This window comes from Ochotona curzoniae, unplaced genomic scaffold (assembly GCF_017591425.1).
Source record: "Ochotona curzoniae isolate NIBS_2020 unplaced genomic scaffold, NIBS_Ocur_1.0 contig_3297, whole genome shotgun sequence".
Classification (NCBI taxonomy): domain Eukaryota; kingdom Metazoa; phylum Chordata; class Mammalia; order Lagomorpha; family Ochotonidae; genus Ochotona; species Ochotona curzoniae.
The window spans coordinates 34523-57975 of NW_024465796.1; positions in this window are offsets into that span (position 1 = coordinate 34523).

A 23453-nucleotide genomic window follows, 5' to 3' on the forward strand; every position below is an offset into this window, starting at 1 on the left:
TCCCTGCCTGTGTCCTGGGAAAGCAGTCGAGGACGGCCCAAAGCTTTGGGAACCTGCACCCGCGTGGGAGACCCTGAAGAGGCTCCTGGCTTCAGCTTGGCATAGTATTGGCCCGTTGCACTCACTTGGGGAGTGAATCATCCGACGGAAGATCTTCCTCTCTGTCTCTCCTCTCTGTATATCCGCCTTTCCAGTAAAAAAAAAAAAAAAAAAAAAAAAAAAATCTTTAAAAAAAAGAAAATTGATTAGTAGCTTTGAACAGGGGATTTAAAAAATAATTATTTATATATTTCAAAGAAAGATGGATACAGAAAGAAAAACTAGAGTGAGAAAAAGATCTTCCTGTGGCTCTCTCTGTAAATGCCTGCAACAGCAGAGCCAATCCAAGAGCAAGAGGCTCCATCTATGTCTCCCATGTGGGTGGCAATAACCCAGGTACTTGAGTCGTCACTACTGTGGCTCAGAGAATAATTAGCAGGAAGCTGGGTTGGAGCAGAGAAGGGGCTCTATTCCAGGTACTCTATGAGATGGCTGCTTACCCTACTGTGTCACCACTCCAGCTCTTAAAGGAGGAATCTTACAGGTGTTTGTCCATTAGTCCAGGAAATAACACACTTAGGTGTGCTGGTGCAATGATTAGTCAAGCCATCGGGACATGCCTCAGGACATAAGCATCCCTCAAAGCCAGACACCCTGGGTGGGCACCACTACCACTAGCCAGGGACCATCCAGCCATGGCCAGGAATCCCCCCTTAAAGGAAGTCAAGCCATTTTCTAAGTAAGTTCTCCTTCAATCAGTGTTTTCCTATGTGAGAAAGGGGCTGGCTTTTTCATCTTAAATCATAGTTAGGAACACAAGAAATGTGAACACTAAAATGCCTGTACTAAAGGAAACTTAGAATAAAAGGTAAGGAGACCTAACACTCACTCTTTTCCTGGCCTCTTGACATCCAACATTTGGTCAGTCCTAGGTTAGTGTCACAGTCATGCTCTAACATGAGAGCTTGTTTTTAAAATACGGGAAAAAAACATCATTAGGTTATTTTCACAGCTTCTGTTTTGTACTTTTTCTCTTAGTGAGTAGAAAGTAAAATGTTTTCATTGTAATCACCTCCCACTGTATCCCACAAAAGGTTACTAAGGAAGTGACTAGCATGCAATGCTAAGGAGTCAAAGAAGGCAGAAAGTCAGATTTTGTTAGTCATGGTGTACATGTACTGTGGTGTATTGACACATCTTCTCAAAATAGAGCCCTATTTCTGAGTTTTCTATCCTAACGCCTCAGTCAGTTTTGAATCCATAGTCTATAGTCACACACTCCTAACAATGCCATTTTGGAACTCTCTAGATTGGAATGAATGTTACCCAGTCTCGTCAAACCATCAGGAAAAGCATCTTTTTTTTTTTCCCTGTCTAGCAAGGGTTTCTGTGAGTTAAGAAATACTTATTCCTTGGCAGTCTGATGAGCTATTGGCTCACCATCCCATGACTGCTTTAGTTATCTTAACACTTCCTGGAAATTTCATGCTCTTTGTTGCATTGATAGTTTTTGGCATTTCACACTTTTGTAAGAGTTTATTATTTCATCTAAATTTAAATGTGTTAGAACATAATCTTTCTTTCTTTCTTTCTTTCTTTCTTTCTTTCTTTCTTTCTTTCTTTCTTTCTCTCTCTCTCAATTTTACTTCTTTATTATTATTATTATATGATACTGCTCCATAGTCCCTGGGATTTTCCTTATCCCCTCCACAATTCCATCTCCTCTCACTGAGTTCCCCTGTATCATTACTATCGTGTAGTTCTTCATACACAGTCATATGTCTATCATTGCAGGCATGGACAATGGCAGAGAGTCCAGCATCCTATTGTCAAGATATCTCAGTTCATACAGTAACGTCATTTTCTTCAAGAAGGTTCTTGATTTTCTTTTTCGCTTCTTCAGTGACACATTAGTAATTCAGAAGCATGTTATTTAACTTCATAGTGTTGTGAATGATTTTTTTTCTTTCTGTTGTTGATTATGTTTTGTGGCGTTTGATTTAAGAGCATGTATAGTAACTCTAATGGAGACTATCATATCTAGTAGCATATTATTTAACTTCATGGCATTGTAAATTTCTATTTTTCTTCCTCTTGCTGATTTTGTATTGTGGCTTTTCATTTAAGGGGTGTTTAGTAACTGTATAATAGAGACTATCATATCCAGATATGAGGATACAATGCAGTATGCATCCCTACTTGCAGACAAAGACGGACTCCCAGTGAAACTGTTTGCTATATCGTGACAATGGAACATAATATGTTTTAATGCTCTGAAACTGTTAAAATGTTCATTTGCATTCTTAATTGTCAAAATGAGTATTCCAAAGTTATTCCTCTTTCACTGATTTGTAATTACTTCAAATTCAGGACACAGCTTAGTCTATTTCAACTCTGAAATGTATTGAGTGTCATTTGTATCTTGCCTTTTAGCATACTGTTGACACAATGTTTAAGTTAACGTTTTGATTTTTCATTAACAACTACAGACCAAAATACATACAGAGAAATGTGTAATTTATTAATTATGGGTAAACCACACTGTGATCTAACACTGTTGTTGTTGCTGAATCTTGATATACAGCTTTTTAAACCCCTAATAACACAGGTTGGGGTTCTGTTATCTTCAAAAGGTTTAGTTTTAACCTTCAATTCCTGATATAGTCCCAGAGAGACAGTTGAAAGGAACATACCGGTTTAACTATTGTCCTTTCTAACAAGTCTGTTTTAGTCACACCCGAGTTCCTGCTAATGAGAAGCCCCTACAGATGAGGGGTTGTTTTCCATGGGAACCATTACTGGATTTGAAAGTTGGTGCTTAGGGCCCGGCGCAGTGGCGCAAGTGGTTAAAGGTCCTCGCCTTGCACGCCCGGGATCCCATATGGGCGCCGGTTCTAATCCCGGCAGCCCCACTTCCCTTCCAGCTCCCTGCCTGTGGCCCGGGAAAGCAGTCGAGGACGGCCCCAAAGCTTTGGGAACCTGCACCCGCGTGGGAGACCCAGAAGAGGCTCCTGGCTTCGGATCAGCGTAGTATCGACCCGTTGCGCTCACTTGGGGAGTGAATCATCGGACGGAAGATCTTCCTCTCTGTCTCTCCTCTCTGTACATCCGCCTTTCCAATAACAAAATAATAAAAATAAATCTTTAAAAAAAAAAAAAAAGAAAGTTGGTGCTTAATCCCCAAACACAGATCTCAGGGAAAGGGATAGAGGCGGTGGTGGGGGGGGGCAGTTAGTGATCACTTACTCTTACCATATGAAGCTTCCATGAGATGCTGTCAGAAGGTGTGGAGGAGATGGTGAGCAGGGCACATGCCCATGCCAGGAGGGTGCTGGCAACTCAATCTCCATGAGAACAGAAACAGTGGTCCTTAGGACAGTTGCAGATCTAATCCTCTGTCTTCCCTGGGCTGTTCATAAGCACATAGAACAGGTGTTGGGCCTAGAGGTTGTGAATTTGGCTATAATATTTATAATCCATATGACAAACTTCAACTTGTTTCAAGATCCTGACTCTAGTTTCCTGACAGGGCAGTTCAAAGAGCTGGCACAATGGTTAAACTAGCAATACTCCTCTTTCAAGCACCATTATCCCATATGGGCATGAGTTCACATCTCAGCTGCTTTACTTTCCAACCACTTGTGCCATGGGAAAGCAGCAGAGGATAGTCCAAAGCCATGGGATTCTGTACCCATGTGTGAGACAAAAAAGAAGCTCCTCACTTCTGGATTCAGATTGGCTCAATTCCAGTTTTTATGGCCATTTCCTAGTAAATAAAAGAATATAAAACATCTTTCTGTATCTATTCCTGTCTCTGTAAATCTACTGTTCAAGTGAAAAAAAATAAATCTTTAAGATGGTCCTCAGGATTAGGTCTAGAACCCAAGACTAATAGAAGAAAAGAAGGAAAGAAGGAAGGAAGGAAGGAAGGAAGGAAGGGAGAGTGGGAGGGAAGAAGGAAGGAAGGAAGGGAGAGAGGGAGGGAAGAAGAGAGGAAGGGAGGGAGGAAGGAAGGAAGGAAGGGAGGGAGGAAGGAAGGAAGGAAGGAAGGAAAGAAATTCAAGTAATTGAAATTATGCCACTCATGTGGGATGCACGGACAAATTTACCCATTCATAGCTTCAGCCAAACCTGTACAGCTACCTTTCTGTATCTTTTAAATGACCATTTTAAAAAATAACTGCCAGAAAGACTCCAGGTGTAATAAATCTGCAGCATTGGTCAACTGCTTCTCTAGACTGAGTTCTTCAATCCAGAAGGATGTGAATGCTGAGGACGGATGCTTGGTATCCTCTGGTGTGTAGCCAAGTCAGAACAAAGTTGTAGCTAGCCCGGGGACAAGCTACCTGAACTTGACATTGGATGAAGCCGAAGTATTCTTACAGGAATGAGTCCTTACTCTATGCGGCCTGCACTAACTGTGGGTGATTCAGTTATAGTTGAAACACAGCTGTTGTCTCCTGAAAATTACAGACATGCTGGGTAAAAGTAAAACTCCACACATTTAGCATCAGACATGTTCTGTGTGAGCAGAACACAAAACCAAACACTTTTGTTGTTGCTTTTTTTTTCTTGGTTACATATGTTTTCTAAAACATATGTACCATTAAAGCCCAGTGGATTAGGCCACGACTGTTACCACCGACTTTGCATGTGGGTGCCCATTTGAGTCCCAGTTGCTCCAATTTCAATGTAGCACCCTGTAAATTCACATAGGATACAAAAAATGATCCAAGTAGCATGGCCTCTGACAACTAAGTGGACACAGTACCTGGCTCCTGGATTCCAGGCTGGCTCAGTCCCACTGTTGCAACCATTCTGTGGATGGAAGATCTCTCTCTGTATCTTTCCCTCTCTTTGGATAACTCTGCTTTTCAAATAAATAAAATACTTAATATAAAAACATATAGACACTAGCAATATGATAATCAAGAATACCTAATTATAAAATATTTGAAGATCAATGTTTATTTGAACTGTTCATGAAATAGGTATGCTAAAATATCAATTATAACAACTAGCTTGTTTCTTGGCTTTGCAGTTCTGACTTGCTCAAACACTTAAACGTGGACCATTCAATCAGCAGAGAGTTTATTCTCCATCATCTCCGTTCCTTACTAGGTTTTCTTGGATAAGCTTTATTTGAGTCATATTTTTGCTGATATAAAATTTTATAATGTTCCATATTGGATCTCTCGCAAATAACACTCAATGGTGTCACAGCCACTGCTGATCTTCATGTATTATTCATAAATCTGTTTTTAACACCCTGAATTTTCTGGAATCCACTGGCTATATGGTCTACCTAAAGTGATCTAAAGTATTTCAATATTTGTCTGGTCTATTGATTCAATATGCTTTCTTGACTGGAAGTAGATTTTGTCATGTTTAACTTAAATACTTACCTTAATATAATTTTGATGCATTTGACAGGCAAAGATTTACTTTCCATTCAATTCATATCCTTTTGTGTTTGGGGTGTACTATTAGTTTTTAAAATTAATTTCTCTTCTTACACAAATTTTTGAAGCTTTTGGAGAAAATATTTCATCTCCACATCACTGCAACTGCTTTGTAAATTTCATTATTTATGCATGCATTAGTTTTTTATATAATTGTCATTTTTAAAATAATCTATACTACTTCCATTTGAAAATCAGAGTGGGAAGGAGAGGGAGACTGAGATTGAAAGACAGGCAGAGCCTTCTCTTTACTGCCTCACCAGCCCCTTCCAAAGGCCCACACCAGCCATGCCGGGGACAGCCCAAAATCAGGAGCTCAAAACCCAGTCTGAGTCTCTTGCACTAGCGGCTGGTATTTAAGTAGCTCACAGAATCCAAGCATCTAAAACAGCCATCAATACACTGAACCAAATGACTTGTGCATAGATTACAGGTTTTCTATTCAGTGTTTTAATTTGATTATTCTTTATGTAATGATTTTCTTTTTTCTCCCCTTAACGGTTATTTTGCCACTCTGCTAAAATATCACTTAAAGTTTTCTGCACTCGTTCATCATGTAGAGCTTGTTTAGTTTGTGGTCCTTTCTGTGTTCTCTTTGTGTGTCTTATTACTCTGCCCTGGAATGTAAATGTCGAGACTCTAATTTTTTAGTTCACACAACCTTGGAAGATCTTCCAAACCCTCAGCCTCTGCTTCTGCCACTCTTGTCGTGTGGGACAGGTCTGACAGAGGGTTGAAGCCTACAGTGATCTCAGCACACACCCGTGAGCAGATCTGCTCCCTTCAGCAGCCGTGCCCCTCAGTGGATGTGTTTGTCCTTCTTTCCTGATCGGTTCATTACTGCGTGATAACATGGATCTTGGAGTTAGATGCAAAGCACGGGTCAGGATGTTTCAGAGAGCTGCCTTCCTGACAAGCTGGTTGAGCTCCCCTGCCTACTTCAGCTGCTGCCAAGGGCTGCTCTACTACACTTCCACCATCCGTGCACAGTGTGTGGTCAGTGCTGCAGCCAGCCATGTTAGCTCTCAGAAAGAAGCAGTCCATTCTAAGAAACATCAGGGAGAAGCAATCACAATGAGAGGTGCTGACACAGTCTCTGATCACCCCTAAGGATTGTCTATAACCTTGGATGCTACTTTTCTGGTAACGGGACTCGGTTATCTCCTGTCAACAGAGTATTTCCACCACTCCCTGAACATTTTGATGTTTTTCTCATCTCTTTTTTCTTGTTGCTACTTTGTATCTGGTATCTAAAATTTTGGATCAACACACCATGTTCTCTGAGATCAGAAGATGGTCCAACTCATTTGGTTAGAAGGTGTTCTAAGTGATTGGGCCCATGCCACCCATGTGGGAGACCCAGATGAAGCTCCTGGCTCCTGCCACCTGGCACAGACCTGGCTGTTTCAACCACCTGGGAACTAACAGATGGAAGATTCTCTTTCTTTCTCTACTTTCCAACTAAAAAGATATAAATCTCTGAAAAAAAGAAGGGAAATCACACACAGTGTCTTGCTACAAACATAAGATTTACTCTGCTTTTAGATCGTGCTTTTCCATGCAAGTTCTTGAACATTATCTCTTATAATGCAAATCATTTAATTTTTAATCACCACATATTTGCTTTTTGGTATGTTTTTAGTGAAATGTACCAAAATCTTTGAAATGAAAAATATAAACTGGTCTTTCTAGAAACACCAATAACAATATTGAAGTAACTGATTAGAGTATTTGTCCATTATTGTGAGATATTAATCTTTATTTCTGTATCTTTTAAGCTTGTGGATGCAATCTTCTTTGAAAACAGAATTGGTTCAAATCGTGTTTTAAATATTGTGATTCTGCTGGTGTGGAGCCTCTTCCTAGAACACACCATTATAGGCATTGCAAGGCAAAATTCAGACTCTCCATTCAGACATCCTTTCAACAGACACCCAAATCCTCAGTCATTTCCCTTTTCCATCCTGATTTATCCATGTTGTGTGACCAACAGTCACAGGATCAGCAGGACCTCTGCTAAGAGAATAAACTCACAAATACGTCATTTGTAAGTCATTTCTATAAAAATGGAACATTCTCCATGAAGTTATTTTCCTTCTATAACATGTTGGTTTAGATTCCCAATACCTGGTGAAAGAATAGGTCAAAAAAATACTTTGGAAAGTTTAGGGCACTTACTAAATGTCATGATCAAATTTGTACTAATTGTTAGGGTTTAATTGTATTCGCAAAAAAAGTTTATATAATGATCTCAGATTTATAATGTTAGTGGAAGAAAACAACGTGGATTTTGTTTGCTTTGCACGTATTATGAGGAGAGCTATGAACTGCATACATTCCAGAAGTGATTACTTCAAAGTATTTTTAGTATCTAATATAATCTAATTAAATAAGGACTGTGTATGAAATTTAAACAGCCATAAATCTGTAAATATCTTGTCGCTAAAATGAAGCAAAAACATGGCTTTTCTTTAAGAAAGCTGCATATTCATCTATATGTGAATGCAGAGTAAGTGCTCACTAAAGCAGGAACAGAATATTTAACATTAGGTCTCACCATTAATTCCAGTAAAATCAGCCTAATGATTTAACACGGTAGCAGCTGTCATTTATTAGCCATAGGTTATGTGCCAGGAGCTGGTCAGGTGCCTGCCCCCCTCACTGCACATATTTAATGTCTATGGGAGTTTGGACCCTGAAGTCTAAGGAGGTTAAGTAAAGTACTTATGGAGCCAGAGGATGTGTAGTGGGGAGAATTCTAATCCAGCCCTACCCACTTCTGAAAGGCTTCCAGTTTGGTGGAATCTCTGGCTCCCTGTTGAGTTGAGGATTGAACCAAGACCAGTTATACCCATTCTGCCCAGTTTTGATGCATCTCATCGCCTCCTACTGGCCTTCTATGTTGCCACAGGGGGAATTTCCTCCACTGAATTGTTCTCTCCCAATGGATTTTCCTCATGCATGCCTTTTCTGAGCCTTGCCCGTGATTGGAGGCATTTGAAGCAGGATGCACCAGGCCATTGAATGATCCATACTGATGTTTTATCTTAACATGAGATTGCCTTCTTAAACATCACCTGGCCTAAAGCACAACTTACTGCAATAGCCTGGATAACATCACCTATGAACTGTGAAGCTGCAACTTACATGGCAGAATGCAGGCTTACTTAGAGCCAGATACTTTTGAGAGGTAAAAAATGTGGAGAGAGGAACAGAAGAATGATAAAACATGGAGGAAGAGGGGGTGGGGTGGGGAAAGAGCTCTTGTTGGCTGATTCACTCAACAAATATCTGCAATGTTGGGCTGGGCCAGACTGAAATAGCAGCTGAGACTCATCCAGGTGTGCCCCATGGGTGGCTGGCACCCTGCTGATCGAAACAGCACCTCCTGCTTTATGGATTCTGTGTCAGTAGGAACATGGAATCAGGAGTGGAGTGGGACTCAATCCCAGGCTCCAAAAATGGAACACATACCATTCCTTGAGTGATGCTGAAGAGATGATTTCTAGTTATTTTATAAAACGCCAGAGAAAAGAATGAATCCCTCAGATTCTCAAATATTGAAAAAAATGTGTTTTGTTCTGCAGATACTCATACTTTTATATATTCTTGAAGATCAGAGTAGTAAAATAAGTATGCCAACATAGGCATGAATATGCCATCCAAGATCCTCCATCCCAAAAGTACTTACTTTATGCACAATACTGCCATGAATGTGGATGTGTCTGTGCGTTTATGCTTCTGCTATGCATTCCCATATCATTAACTAGATGGAAGGCTCGTGATTTTCCTTAGCTAAGTGACACTACATATTGTATGATGATGAATAGCATCATTCATTCATTCGCCCCACATTATGTTTCAGTAACTATGCTATCACACTGTGTAAATGCAATCATCCACTTTTGCTACTACAAGTTTGTTTTTCTTTCCTTCCCTTATGCAACCGTAACATTTACAAATCTATGTCTGCACAACATGTGGCATTATGTTTTGTCATTCTCCATAATTTACACAGCACTGTAATTTAGCGTGCCATCTTCAGTTCCTCACATTTCTAGGTGTGAAGCCATGTGCTGAATCATGAAGCTGTGTTTCAGGCATAATTACTCCTTCTGTTATGTAAGCAGATGCTATCAGCTATTCATCCTGTCCTTATTAGCTCTCTCCCCCACTCCATGTTATGTAAAAATAGGAACTGCAGCAACATGCTTACTTCTGTCATAATGCTTACCTTTTGTATTATAAAGGCTTCTTGTTGCCCTTGTAATTTGCAATGTCCAGTTGATTAAAGAGCAGGTTAGTACATATTTATGTATCATTGATGCTTCCGTACAATGCCCATGATCATCATGTTTGAATTCTCTTTGTATAATGTAGGCTGACCACATCTGTTTTTTCCCTAGGTTCTTTTTTAATGTCTAAATCCATAACATGTCCTGCGTTATCTTCTCAATGAAATGGAAAACATAATGGAGTGTTAGATATAATTTTAATCTTTCTGTTTTGCCATTTTCCTTTAAAAACTCTTCTAAGGTAAAATTGGTTGATCAGTTTCTAACTTTTTCTTCTTTCTTTCTTTCTTTCTTTCTTTCTTTCTTTCTTTCTTTCTTTCTTTCTTTCTTTCTTTCTTTCTTTCTTACTTTTTTTCCATTCATCCAAATTACTATGCACTTTTATTTTCCGGTACAGTTTAGTAAACATGAAATGTTCTTTGTTCATCTTTGTTTTTTTCATTCCACTTCCTATCTTTAAACTTATTTATATCCCAGCACAATATTTCTGTTTAAATTGAATTTTCTTTTTTTTTAAGATTTATTTATTTTTATTGGAAAGGCGGATGTAGACAGGAGAGACAGCGAGGAAGATCTTCTGTCCGATGATTCACTCCCCAAGTGAGCACAACGGTTGATGCTATGACGATCTGAAGCCAGGAGCCTCTCCCGGGTCTCCCACGCGGGTGCAGGGTCCCAAAGCTTTGGGCCGTCCTCCACTGCTTTCCCAGGCCACAAGCAGGGAGCTGGAAGGGAAGAGGGGCTGCCGGGATTAGAACTGGCACCCATATGGGATCCCGGGTGTGCAAGGCGAGGACCTTTAACCACTTGCGCCACTGCGCCGGGCCCTTAAATTGAATTTTCAACCACTTTTAAAATTTACTAGTAACTTCTCTTCATTTGAGAGTGTTTGAAAATATTGTATCTAGGAAACTGTTTGGCACTTCTTAGCAGTGATAGTTGACATACACTCTGGGCTAGTATTGTGATGTCACATCATAGATCACAGTGCCTCTCAGGCAATGGCCAATCAAAAGGCAGAATACCTGTGTCACTCACAGCTACACCAGGAGGAGCCCTCTCGGGCCTTCCATCTTGGGGATAGCCAAGGTAGCTTAAAGAAGGTGTTACCATTCAGAAAAGTCAGTAGTGATGACAATCTGAGACTCAGACAAGCAGTATGAACCTAGATGGAAGTGCCATTATTTTTGACAAGTGAGTCCTGACACGCCAGCACTGACCTCAGGAAAACTGCCGCGTGCCTGCTCATGCTCCACTGTGCTCTGATCAATGAGGTACATATTTATTATTAAAAACTCACCCTTCATGTTCTTCAGTGTCTATGATATGTCTGAGAGGAATTTTTTTTTTTACTTTGCTTCGCACCTTCATAAGCTTTCCATATGAGAATGCAACTTTTTCCACTCAACAAAACTCCCAACGATCATTAAATTGAATATTGCTTTCCTGTCACTTCATCCCTGCCTTCAGGAATTCTTATCAGGTGTGTTTTGGTTCTTAAAAATTGATGTTGTAAGTACTATAGTATTTTTGCTTTATATCACCAATGCCATAAGTAGGCAAATGCTCACTCCTGGATTCCTCCTTAATGCTGTCCAGTAAACATCTGACCTCCTTTACTAAAGTGTTTTCTAAGTCCAACAGTCTCTTTTATCTTAAGACTTTCTGGGGCCCAGAGCGGTGGCGCAAGTGGTTAAGGTCCTCGCCTTGCACCCCCGGGATCCCATATGGGCGCCGGTTCTATCCCAGCAGCCCCGCTACCCTTCCAGCTCCCTGCCTGTGGCCTGGGAAAGCAGTCGAGGATGGCCCAAAGCTTTGGGACCCTGCACCCGCGTGGGAGACCCTGAAAGAGGCTCCTGGCTTCGGATTGGCATAGTATCGGCCCTTGCGCTCACTTGGGGAGTGATTCATCGGACGGAAGATCTTCCTCTCTGTCTCTCCTCTCTGTATATCCGCCTTTCCAATAAAAAAATAATAAAAAATAAATCTTTAAAAAAAAGACTTTCAAAGGATTCTTAATTTGTTTCCCCTACTTGTATTTATGGATATTGCTGGATACTCGTGATTTTGCTAATATCTGAAAGTCACTGTTAATTGCTCAGTCACCTCCAGTGATCCTGTGGTTTTCATAGACAGATCTTATTTCCACATTAGTTTTAATTAGCACAGAAGAATAAGTGCCAACATTTGAAAAAAAAAATAAAATTATCCAGAACTTTACTTTTTTTTTTCAAAGAGAGCTTGATTTTTTATGATCTATTTTATTCCTTATTGGAAAATCGGATTCTAAGGAGAAAAGAACAAAGATCTTCTGATCAATATTTCACTCCCCAAGTGGGTGCAACAACCAAAGCTGAACCAATCTGGGTTCAGGAGCCAGGAGTTTCTTCTTTGTCTCCCATGCAAGTATAGGGTCCCAAGGCTTTGGGCTATCTTTTCTGGCTTTCCCAGGGATCGAGCAGGGAGCTGTGGATAAAGTAGAGCAACTGCAATCCCAGCAATGCAAGCTGAGGATTTAGCCACCAGGGTATTATACTGGGTCCTGATAAACACTTTTAATAAGGCCACCCGAATTCTGATCTCAAAGTCAACAAAGACACGACATGAAAAGAGAACTGTAGGTGATTTACTTGATGAGCATAGATACCGAGGTTCTCAACAAGACATTAATAAAGTGAATCCAAAGTCGTATCAAAACATCACACATTGTGGACAAGTGAGATTTATTCTAGAAATGACATTCACCAATCAGTAAATACCAAAAATCGCATCAACAGAGTGAAAAACAAAATATAAGTACATCCCAATAAATGCAAACGAAGCATTTGCTAGAACTCAACACCTCTGCCTATTACAACTCTCCACAAATTAGTTACAGAAGGAACAGCATGAAAATGCCAAAGGCTGTGTTCAACAAACCAGCAGTCACTGTACTAAATTCAGAAAAGGTGGAATCATTTTCTCTGAGATTTGTAAGAAGACAAAGATGTACACCTTCATCACTTTCAGTTGATATATTATTTAAAGTGTTAGCAAGGGCAGTTAGGGGAAAGAAAGGAGCAAAGAATACCAAAATTAGAAAGGTGAAAGTGAAATTATGTATATTTGGGCCTGGTGGCATGGCCTAACAGCTAAAGTCCTCACCTTAAAAGTGCCGGAATCCATATGGGCACCGGTTTTAATCCCAGCAGCTCTGCTTCCCATCTAGCTCCCTGCTTGTGACCTGGGAAAGCAGTCGAGGATGGCCCAAAGCTTCGGGACCCTGCACCCATGTGGGATACCCAGAAGAAGTTCCTGGATCCTGGCTCTGGACCGGCATAGCATCAGCCATTGCGCTCACTTGGGGAGTGAATCATCAGACAGAAGATCTTCCTCTCTGTCTCTCCTTCTCTCTGTATATCTGGATTTCCAATAAATAAATAAATGTTAAAAAAGAAAGAAATTATGTATATTTACAGATGACATGGTATTGTCCATGGACAAATGTACATTCTCCACTGAGCACCTAACCAAGAAAGTTGTTGGAAATAATAAACCAATTCAGTAAAGTTGCAGTTTTGAATTGACCAAAAGAGAAATCAAGAAGCAATTTATAATGGCCAACGAAAATAAAATATCAACTCATAAAAAATTGAAATATCTCTATAAAATATATAATTTCTACAAAAAGCAGAGAGAAATCCCTTCTCATGAATTGAAACAGTCAATATCATGAAAATATCTTTACTACCTAATGTAATGTACAGAATTCACACAATTTGCAATGACTGTCAAAATGCCAATTACAGAGTTTCCAGAATCAGAAAAATAATCCTAAAATTTTTGTGGAACCAAAAAGAACCATAAAAAGAGGCAATTCTGAAGAACCCCCTCCAAAATAATCAGGTTCCATATCCTCTTATTTGTAAAAACTCAAAAGTGTAATGACAAGTTAATTTTAAATTCAAATGTCACTTATTTTTCTAAGTCTGAGTCACCAGGAAACAGATATAAAGAAAGAGGCTCCTTATTCCAGAGTAAAGGTCAGACGTCTGTCTGTCTACTGCTAACAGTTTACAGTGGAGTCAGAGCACACAGGAAGTTACAGCCTGCTGTATTTTGTGATTTGCTATTGTTGCTGACCTGACAGAGCAGTCAGTGGAGACATGGGACAGATGCTTAAACATTCAAGCAAGTCGAAGGAGATTACACCTTGGCCATTGTGGCAAGACAATATTTCATGAAGAAAAACCATCTGAGTTGCGAACAACATAGCACGCTACACTCCAGCCTGCTAGGGGAAGTAATCCCAGCAGAGCCAAAGCCTGTGCAAATACCCCGAAGAGGAAGGAGCTGTGTTTCAGATGCAGATAGAAGACCCCCACGGCTGGAGGGAGGCTTGTCCAAAAGGCAAAGAACCAGAAGAAGCAGAGGAAAAAAAGGCAAAATCCTACACTATCAGTCAAGAATCTAGGTAGATCTTATGGTTACTAGTAGAACTTTAAAAATGTATATATACTATATATTATATTATATTATATTATATTATATTATATTATATTATATTATATTATATTATATTATATTATATTATATTATTATATGAAAAGTCAGAGAAAGAGGGGCAAACACACAGAGACAGGCATCATCCTGCTGCTCCTGTCCCAAGATTATTGCACTGCCAGGATGAGATCAGACCAGTACCTGGATCCGGGAGACATGGGCTTCATCCAGCTCCCTATATACATGACAGGAGCCCAATAACTGAACTCGTATCCTGCTTTTTTCACAGGCCATTAGCTGACTGGAGGATAAGTCATGGAGTAACTGGGACTCAACCTGTTCCCCTTGGGGAACTGGTGTTAGAAGGTGGTTCTACATACTATAACACAAGGCTAGCCTTGGGAATGTACAGATCCTAACAGGAAATTGATTTTATTTGAAGTGCAATAGGGAACCATTGGCTGATTCTTAGAAAAGGTGTTAAATAGCCCCATTTCTGTTTAAAAGGCTCATTCTGACTCAGCAATAGGTAATGAATAGATTGGGGAAAGAAAATGGAAGCAGAAGTAAATAGGTTACTTAGCACTTAAACCGTTGTGCAGTAGACACTGACAAGCACTATCTAAACCAATGTGGCATCAAGGAGGGAGTGATATAGTGTGACTGATGCTGTGAAAAAGGATGTGGAAAGTGTTAGCCATTAATTTTCTGAAGGACATATGGCTTATGAGGCCAAAAACACCATCTGATGTACCCATTGGATCCTTGCAGGAACCAGACAAATCCTGAAGGAAGACCAAATGATACCAGCCACTGCCATCACTAAGCCCAATGCGGCACTTCCACAGCAGAACCTAAGTGTGGTCTCAGAGAGCTCCAAATGGGCAGTGACTTGGCAATTCCACTCTGGGTCTGGAGATAATTCTCATCCACAAGGAACCAACATCATTAAAAACTTCACGTTCAGACCCGCGTTTATCTTAGCTGTTCCAACTCCTGTCTTCTGTTATCATGGTCCACCGTTCTGAATACACATCACTGGTAGTGTTCTGTTGTTCCTTTGTATCCATTCTGAAATCCAATTCGTATGAGGATGTGCAGTCATTTGCCTTTCATGGAACTTCAGAGGTAAAAAAAGATTGTGTTTTTAAAGTCCCTGAATATTGCTAGAAAATGTGCATACTACAAACTGAAATTTCTCTGTTTTTCATCTCGTTCCAAGCATGGACACGACTTCTCTCAGTAGAAAGGAAAGTTAAGGTCATCCTCTAGATTCATGCAAGGGGCAGACTGAACAATCAGGTGGAATTGCCTCATGAAATTGTATGTTGTACCCTGGTGTTGACCTCAGATTGAATCCTTTATTGCTCTAGAATGCTCAACATTGTGTGGTTTCACAGAATCCCTCTCTCCTTTTATCATAACAGATCCAACAATGTCACAATCACCCTCTGTGGATTATTAAAACAGTTATGTGACAACTGAGGAGTCTCCGTAGTGCAGGGACTACCCTTGCACCTGATACCACCAACACCTGATGTGTCAGATCCTTCAGACTGGATGCATTTCTTAGAGCCTCAGAGTATTTGAGAATTCTCTTAGCAATGCAATGTCAAGGAAAAAGAGGTGTTAGCATGCTGTCACCCAGAATTTTCTTGCTGCAGGGGCCATTTTAGCATGTGGATCCAGAAGAAGTTTTGCTTTTGTAACAGGTATTCCACATGGATGTCTCTCCTCTGCAATTGGAGCAGCTCAGTGGTGATAGCCCAAACGTCAGGCGCAGAGAATAAAGTACAATTAAGGTACCCTTTGGGTCATTTTGAGCAAATCACTCCAATTTGCAGAACTCTAGCATTCTCTATAATGAATGGGAACAAATGGTTGGTAGCAGGTGTGATGAGCATGTAAGTCAGGAGAAAAGTGAGACTGCACAAGTTGACTCAGTTAAAGTAGTTATCACGAAGTCAGTCTCCAAGAACAGGTGGTATTAACTAGTGTTTAGCACGTGATGGTGCAGAGAGCTTTCCGATTCCCTGGACCCCTTTCCAGAAATGAGGATCCTGCCACCTACTGTTAGCAACGGAATCCAGTGGCTTGGGAAATAGCAGGTGCTAGATGGGAATGACTCCCAATTAATTTCCACTTGACTGAAATTTCTTAATCACTGCTTACAAGCTCAATTTTGAGGAAATGTTAAATTCATGAAGCTCTTTTCTGGCATCATTAGAGATGCTGTTTTCATCATTTAAAAACCCCTATGTAACATCTGCCAATGTGTTAAGACACCAAGCTGTAAACTTGGAATCTAAAGCCTCAGGTAACTTCTAACTTGGTCCCGGGCTCCTGGGGAGGGAGGGGAGACTGAAATGGATACTATAATCAGACTAGGCAGTCAGGTAAAACATAGCTGGCTGACAATGGCACAGTACATTGCATTCTTACGGGATGAAGTGAGATGTCTCCTTTGCATACATATGCACTTGCCTGAGCTTCATGAGAGTATTTCATTGCTGTGTCAAAACAGTCAGTGTAGTTTGCCTTAATTTAAGATGAAATGATGTCAATATGAAAAATAGTACCTGTAAAATGTAATATTATCTCAACCTCAAACAGCCTATCCCACATGCAATAAGATATTGTGAAGTAACCAATGCACCAGCAATCAATGCGAGTCAGACTGCTTATGATCTACATCAAAGAATTATAAGACCTAATATACTTTTAATACCCTATGTTATTCCATAATGGGGAGGGAGAGCCGAGACACTTCCATCTCCCTAGCATGTGTGAAGACATGAAATACAACCACCTAGCATCATAATTGGTAACTCATAGACAACAGACTTGAATCAGCCTTAGAAAATGGTTAAACTACAAAGATATATAGGGAGAATTAAGAGCGATCCTGACAACCTCTTAACAGGAGGTCATATGCACAGAGCAGGGGGCAGACCCCAGAGTAGTGCAGGGACACAGGAGGAGGCTTGTATCCCAACCATGAAGACTCCCAGATCCTCACCAAGGACTATCAATACAGGCACCAAGGACTACATGCCAACTGCCAAGGAGACCATGGGGAATTGGAGTGCCTTCATAGGCCAAGAACTCTGAGATCATGCACTCCCGGTTGGATCTACCACATGGGATAGAAGAATTCCAAATCATTCCTTGCAGGATCCAAGGACATCAGAACAACAGCCAGGAGCCCTGAGCAGTCTGCAGAAACAGAAGAACAGCAAACTTCCTTCAGGATTAGGAAGAGGAGCTTCTTCTGGTCCTTACTTAGTTCCAACTTGGGGTCCCCACCCTCTCCAGCAATGACCATCAGAATCACTCCAGACACCCCTCATAACAAACAAATAACCAACCAAACAAACAAAAAAATCTAGGATAGACAGAGAACAACAACAAAGAAAGCTTAGAATCAGACAGATTTGATGTTTTCTGAGGCATAAAAGTAGTTTATGATAAGTAGGCCACCTTCACTATATAAATTTTCTGCACTCACCTCATCCTGTACTACAAGCAAGCACATGCTGAAAAGTACTGTGTGTCCTTATAATTAGGGAAGAATCCTGATGGCACTGTGGCAGCACTGATCATTAATGCAATGTTCACTAGATCTGTATTCTGTATAGGAACATCATATCCCTTTTACTACTTAAAAGCACAGAGCCGATGCCTCAGTGGCTCAGGGCAACATCATTCCAGAGAGCATCGTCCCAGAGAACATCATCCCTGACTAGCACCTTAGGTTTTTTGGCAGTGTAAAAAATGCAAAGTTTTGTGAGGTCCCATGTTTTCTGTTTTTATAAACTGAAGCTTTCTCTAAAGAATAGTCAAATTGATGGAAAAGCAGTCCCGGAGAAAGGCATTCTTTCGTGACCAGTGCTGTGACATGGCAAGTAGAGCACCACCACCTGTGATGTCTGCATCATAGATGGATGCCGGTTAGTGTCACAGCTGCTCTACTTTTAATGCAGCTTCCTGGTGGTGGGCTGGTACAAGCAGACAAGGTTGGCCTAAATAACTGGGCCCTGCCATCCGTATGGGAAACCTGACTTTAACCTGGCCCAGCCTGGGTCAAGCCTAGGTTCACATTCCCTAGAACTGTCCGTTTCCTGAGGGTGGCCAGTGGTCATGTCCATGTAGCGCTTGAAGTTGGTTGTCTAAGATGTGTTGCCAGATCAACAATATCACCAATGTCACAACTTTGTGAATGATTTTCAATAGATTTTATATGAATGATGCATTGCAATGTGTATGTTTGAAATACTAAGAATCATTTCAAAATATTTTATCTTTTTATGCAGTTATAAGAAAGTTTAAATTTCCATATATGCCTTATACTAGAATTTGTATTATTTTTGTTTTAATTTAAAATTAAGTTAAATATAAAATTAATTCACTTTCCCCCCAAAATGTATCTGTATTATTGAAGTAAATTGGCACAAAGGAATTGTAGATATTTAGGGTTCCAAAATAAGAGTCACACTCCATTAAACTCAATGGGCATCTGAAAATATAGAAACTACACAATCCTACATATTTCTCTTGGTGCATACATGCTTACAATAAAATTTGTGAGTTAGAAACAAACTACCACTAACAAAATAAAACAAATGTTACAGGGCACAATAATAAATGTTGTGTTACTGTGTGTTTCCTTTCTCTGATTCTTATTACATGATATTCACATTTCTTCTTGTTGTGATGGTCTGAGATGATACATTGTGCGCTGAGGGGAGGAAAATGATATAAGCATTGTTATGTGGCATGGATTCCTCTGTAAGGACTGCTTAAACCAAGGACTATTATAACTAAGTTTCCCAATGAGTGATTAAACAGTGGGTAGCATATACTATACGGACACACTTCACAAGAGTGATTCATACCCCAAGAGGGACATGGAATGGGATAGAGAGATTTCATCTCACTACTCAGAGCACCATGAAATGAAAGCTGGAGGATGGCATATGTCCAGAATTCCTCATTTAATATGTTTGAATCTTGGTTAAACTGCAGTAACTGAAACTATAGATAACAAAAATCCCAGGTAAGGGGGGACTGCTGCTTGAAACAGTTTAGGAAAATGCAAGCCATGGCAACAATGCAATATCACCCGGCTGGTGTTAGGAGGTTTTCATCAAACAAGGAAACATGAGCAGATGTTGGTGAGAGAGTAGAGGAAAGAGAAGGATTATTCCTACAATATTACTCCTGGACAGAGCATTGTAACGTCCCACACTTCTGTTAGAAGAACTCTACCCGTTTTCACTCTGAGGTCTAGTTGTAGATCACTCCAGGAGTTCTGAGCTAAGGATTCTGGTGATGAATTAAAATGAACAGTTATATTCCTTATAAATGACTTACTGCAAAAACAAAAAATTACAAGTCCTTGCACTCAAAAACACTATTGTGAAATAAAAATGGTGACTTTCAGGCAATCTTGCAGACAAGAATAAATCTTTTCACCCATGTAAGTTTAATTATCTGTTGTGATGATGACCCCATTCTAGAAAAAGGACATCAAACGTTTCCTTCATTTCGAACCTCGCATGTTTATAATATTCCTTTCAAAGGTTGGCTGACCTTATATTTTTAATATATCAGAGCAGGGTTCATTTACTGTTCTCACCCATTTCAGAGACTAGCCTTCTTGCACTGCAGTGTTTTTTGGAACACGACTTCTGCACAGGGCATGTTCCAGGCAGCTGACAGGTATCTGTTTAATTCTCCTACCCATAGACAAGCATTGAGAAGCCTACATGCTGCATATGGTTTCCCTTGAAACTGCCAACATAGCCAGCTGACAGCCTTTAAGTACAGGTCGAAAGCAGGGAATTCCCTTCCAATCAATTCTCAGTGAGGGAAGAAGGAAATGGCAAGAATATACAGACACACCCACCATGATTTCCTCCCACTTTCAGTCCAGTTGTCTGCTGAAACCTACGTCACCTTCCGAGGCTCTGAAAGAAGCTGACATGGACTGTGAAGGCTTGCCATAAAGCAGAAGTAACATTTGATTCTGAACATGGCTTTGTAAGTAGGATCTGTGGAAATGAAGCTAGAGAGCACAGAAGGGCCCCCAGGATGGTGTGGCAGCACATCCAAACAGCAATTCCCCAGGTTCCCCCAGCCTCAGTTATGTGTGCAGCAGGATTTGTGGCCACAGGAAGCCTGGCCATGGTTTCCTCACTGACCTGCAGAATTGGCAGAAGTGCTCTCTACAGGTGCCAGTCTGGATAGGGTTTGCACCATCATAGTACAGGTGCTCAGGAATAAAAGGCATGAAGAAAGGCCCTCTCTGTGAGGAATGAAGCTTGTGGGGAAGCAGAGAGGACCCTATAGAGAAGGGCCCAGGACAAGGGACATGATGATCTGGGGTGAAGCTCAATTCTCTCGCCCATATCGGGTGATGGAGCCTCAGTGTGTGTATGACCTCTGAGCTCTGCTGCTCACAGGCAGTGAAGGTATGACAATCAATATCCATCTTGAAAGTGCAGTTAATGTGCAGTTTGAAATAGGCATTTTTATGACCAGTAGTCATTAGAAGAATAGACAGGGTGCAAGAGCCATTCAGAGAGGAATGCAACAGGAGGAAGCATAAAGTACACAAGCCAGGAGCTGGCAGTGTAGCAGCTCAGAGGATGGAAAAGCACTGGGGACAGATGGGTTCTCCCCTCAGAAGACAAGGAAGAGCAGCAGAGGACAGAGTGTGTACTGGGCAGCACTCAGAGACCCAGATCCAGGCTGGAGCATTCTCATGGACAAGCCAGACCCTGCAGTCTCCACAGCAACTGAATCTTCCCAGCAAGGTGAGGGTGAACACTCCTGAGTCAGGTCCCAGGATTCTGCACAGTACCTTAGCAACTGCTGCGGGCACCAGATGCTGTGAGGAGAGAAGGCAACGCTTAGGATAATCAGTACAAATCATCAGATAAATTAATGAATATCTAGCCTCCCCATGAGCATCACAAGGCTGAAGAATTTGTTGAACTTCGGGAAATGCCACAGACAACAAGCAGGCTTGCATTTCTGGGGCATTGCCTGTGTCTGGGACAATGCAGCAGGAAGAAAATCACTTTCCCTGTTCCAAATAGTCAGACTGGTCAATGTGGATGCTTGTTTAACTGCATTCTTATGAAGATCAGATCCCATGGGTTGGAGAGCATAAACATCACCCTGGGGATTTGTGCAGCTGAGCCCACACAAATACTCTCTTCCCTGAATGCAAACAAGACAGACTGAATGGATATCAGTGCTCACTTCCCAGCAGTCTGAATCCTGAATCACATGGAAGGTTTTCCTACAGGTGCTGTTTTTGGTTTGTGCCCATAAGGCAGCAATTAGGAGTGCAAAGCATTGTGGACATGGAACACAGGAATTCCACATCTGTGCTGTGCTAAGCATATCCTGTGAAGACTTTTCCTGTATTCAGCAGCCAGAATATTAGTATGGAACAGATATGATTGTCTCTGGGTTACATAAGGGAAAAGCAGAAGGTGAGATTGATTCTGCAAGTTACCCAAAGACACGTGGAGAAGAACTGGGGAGCAGGATGAAATGTAACAGATCAGCATCTCAATTTACGGTCCCTTCATCCTGAGACCATGAATCTTTAATACTAACTCAGTTTTGGTAAGGGCTGCTCCTTCGTAGGGGGGAAATTCGCCTGAAAACTAAAGCCCAATCAGTTCTGGGTTGAGGTATGAGACAAAATGGATATGATTCTGCATTTACACAGTCGTGCATAACTTCCTTCAGTACTACTCTGACTATCCTCCAGATTCAGGAAAAATCAAAAGTTTCTGAATTGCCAATGTCAACCTAGAAAAATAATTCTGAAGCACCAAGCATGAAACTAAAGTTTTCCATATATGTGACACATCAGTGGTGTTCCAGTCCTTGAGCTGACACATACCCTGCTAGTTAACACACCTTAGTCCCACACAGGAGTACCTGCATTTGACTCCAGGCTCCAGGTCCTGACTCCAGCTTCCTGCCAATGCACTCCTCAGGAGAGTGTGGTGATGGCTCAAGCACTTAAGCTCCTGCCTCTCAAGTGGGAGATGTGGATGGCATCCCCAGACTCCAGTTTTGGTGTGACCCATAGTTGGTTCTTGCAGGTCTTTGAGAGTCATACAGCCCATGGAAGTTATCTTTTCTGTCTTTTCTAGCCCTGTGTGTTCTTCCAAATAATAGCAATAACATTAATGATAATAATAGTGATAATTATCTGGCCTAACTATTATGTGTATCAATAATGGAAGAAGACCAGTGTCAAAGAAAGCACCTCTAGCAACAGCTGGTCTGTTTTCTAATGCTAGAAGATAGGAGAGTTTGCAAGGAGACAAAGTCATCTCAGAGGCATTAAAGAAAGGTGACCCAGATAATACACCCTCATAAAGATGAAATAGCCCATGCTCTGTGATCTAGCCAACACAGGTGCAGGAAAAACAAAGTTTGAAATGTGACTTCAAGTTTTTCATGATTGGGAAAATGGCACAATTACCCATCAGATCAGCTCAGAGTAGATAATTCACCATGTGTTCTTTTCCTCTTTCAGCCAGGAAGAACCAGTATCACACAAGTTTTCTCGTTAAAATCGCATAACAAATGTGTGAGGTTGATAATGTTTACTCTCATTATAAAAATGAAAGGAAAGTTAAAATGCCTCACCGACTTGACTTGGAATATTCTGTTAACTTTTGACTAATAGAGCTAGAACTCATACTATTGATAATGATAAAATTCCAGGCACTTGAAAATTACTCAATACTGTGTCTGAGTCTGTGTGTGTTCTTGTCTTTGTGTCTCTATAAATATGCAGGCTTTTAAAATTGGGATAAATGCAGTGCTTTTTAAACCGCCACATATTACTTCATTATACTTGATCACAGCAAAAGCCAACAAGTGTTATTTTATTATATGCATTGTTTAAAACATTCATAAAATTTGTGTGTAACTTAGACATATACAGATTGGATTGCATAGTACTGGGGCTTTAGACACACATACATGCTGGTTGGGAGGTGGTGAAGATTCTTAATATCATATGAGTCCTTTAAATAGAGAGTCTTAAATATATATGCATAAAGAAAATATGATTTACCAGGGTTCATTGCAGAACATTAATTCTGAAGGAGCAAACAAACAAAAATAACTTATGTTT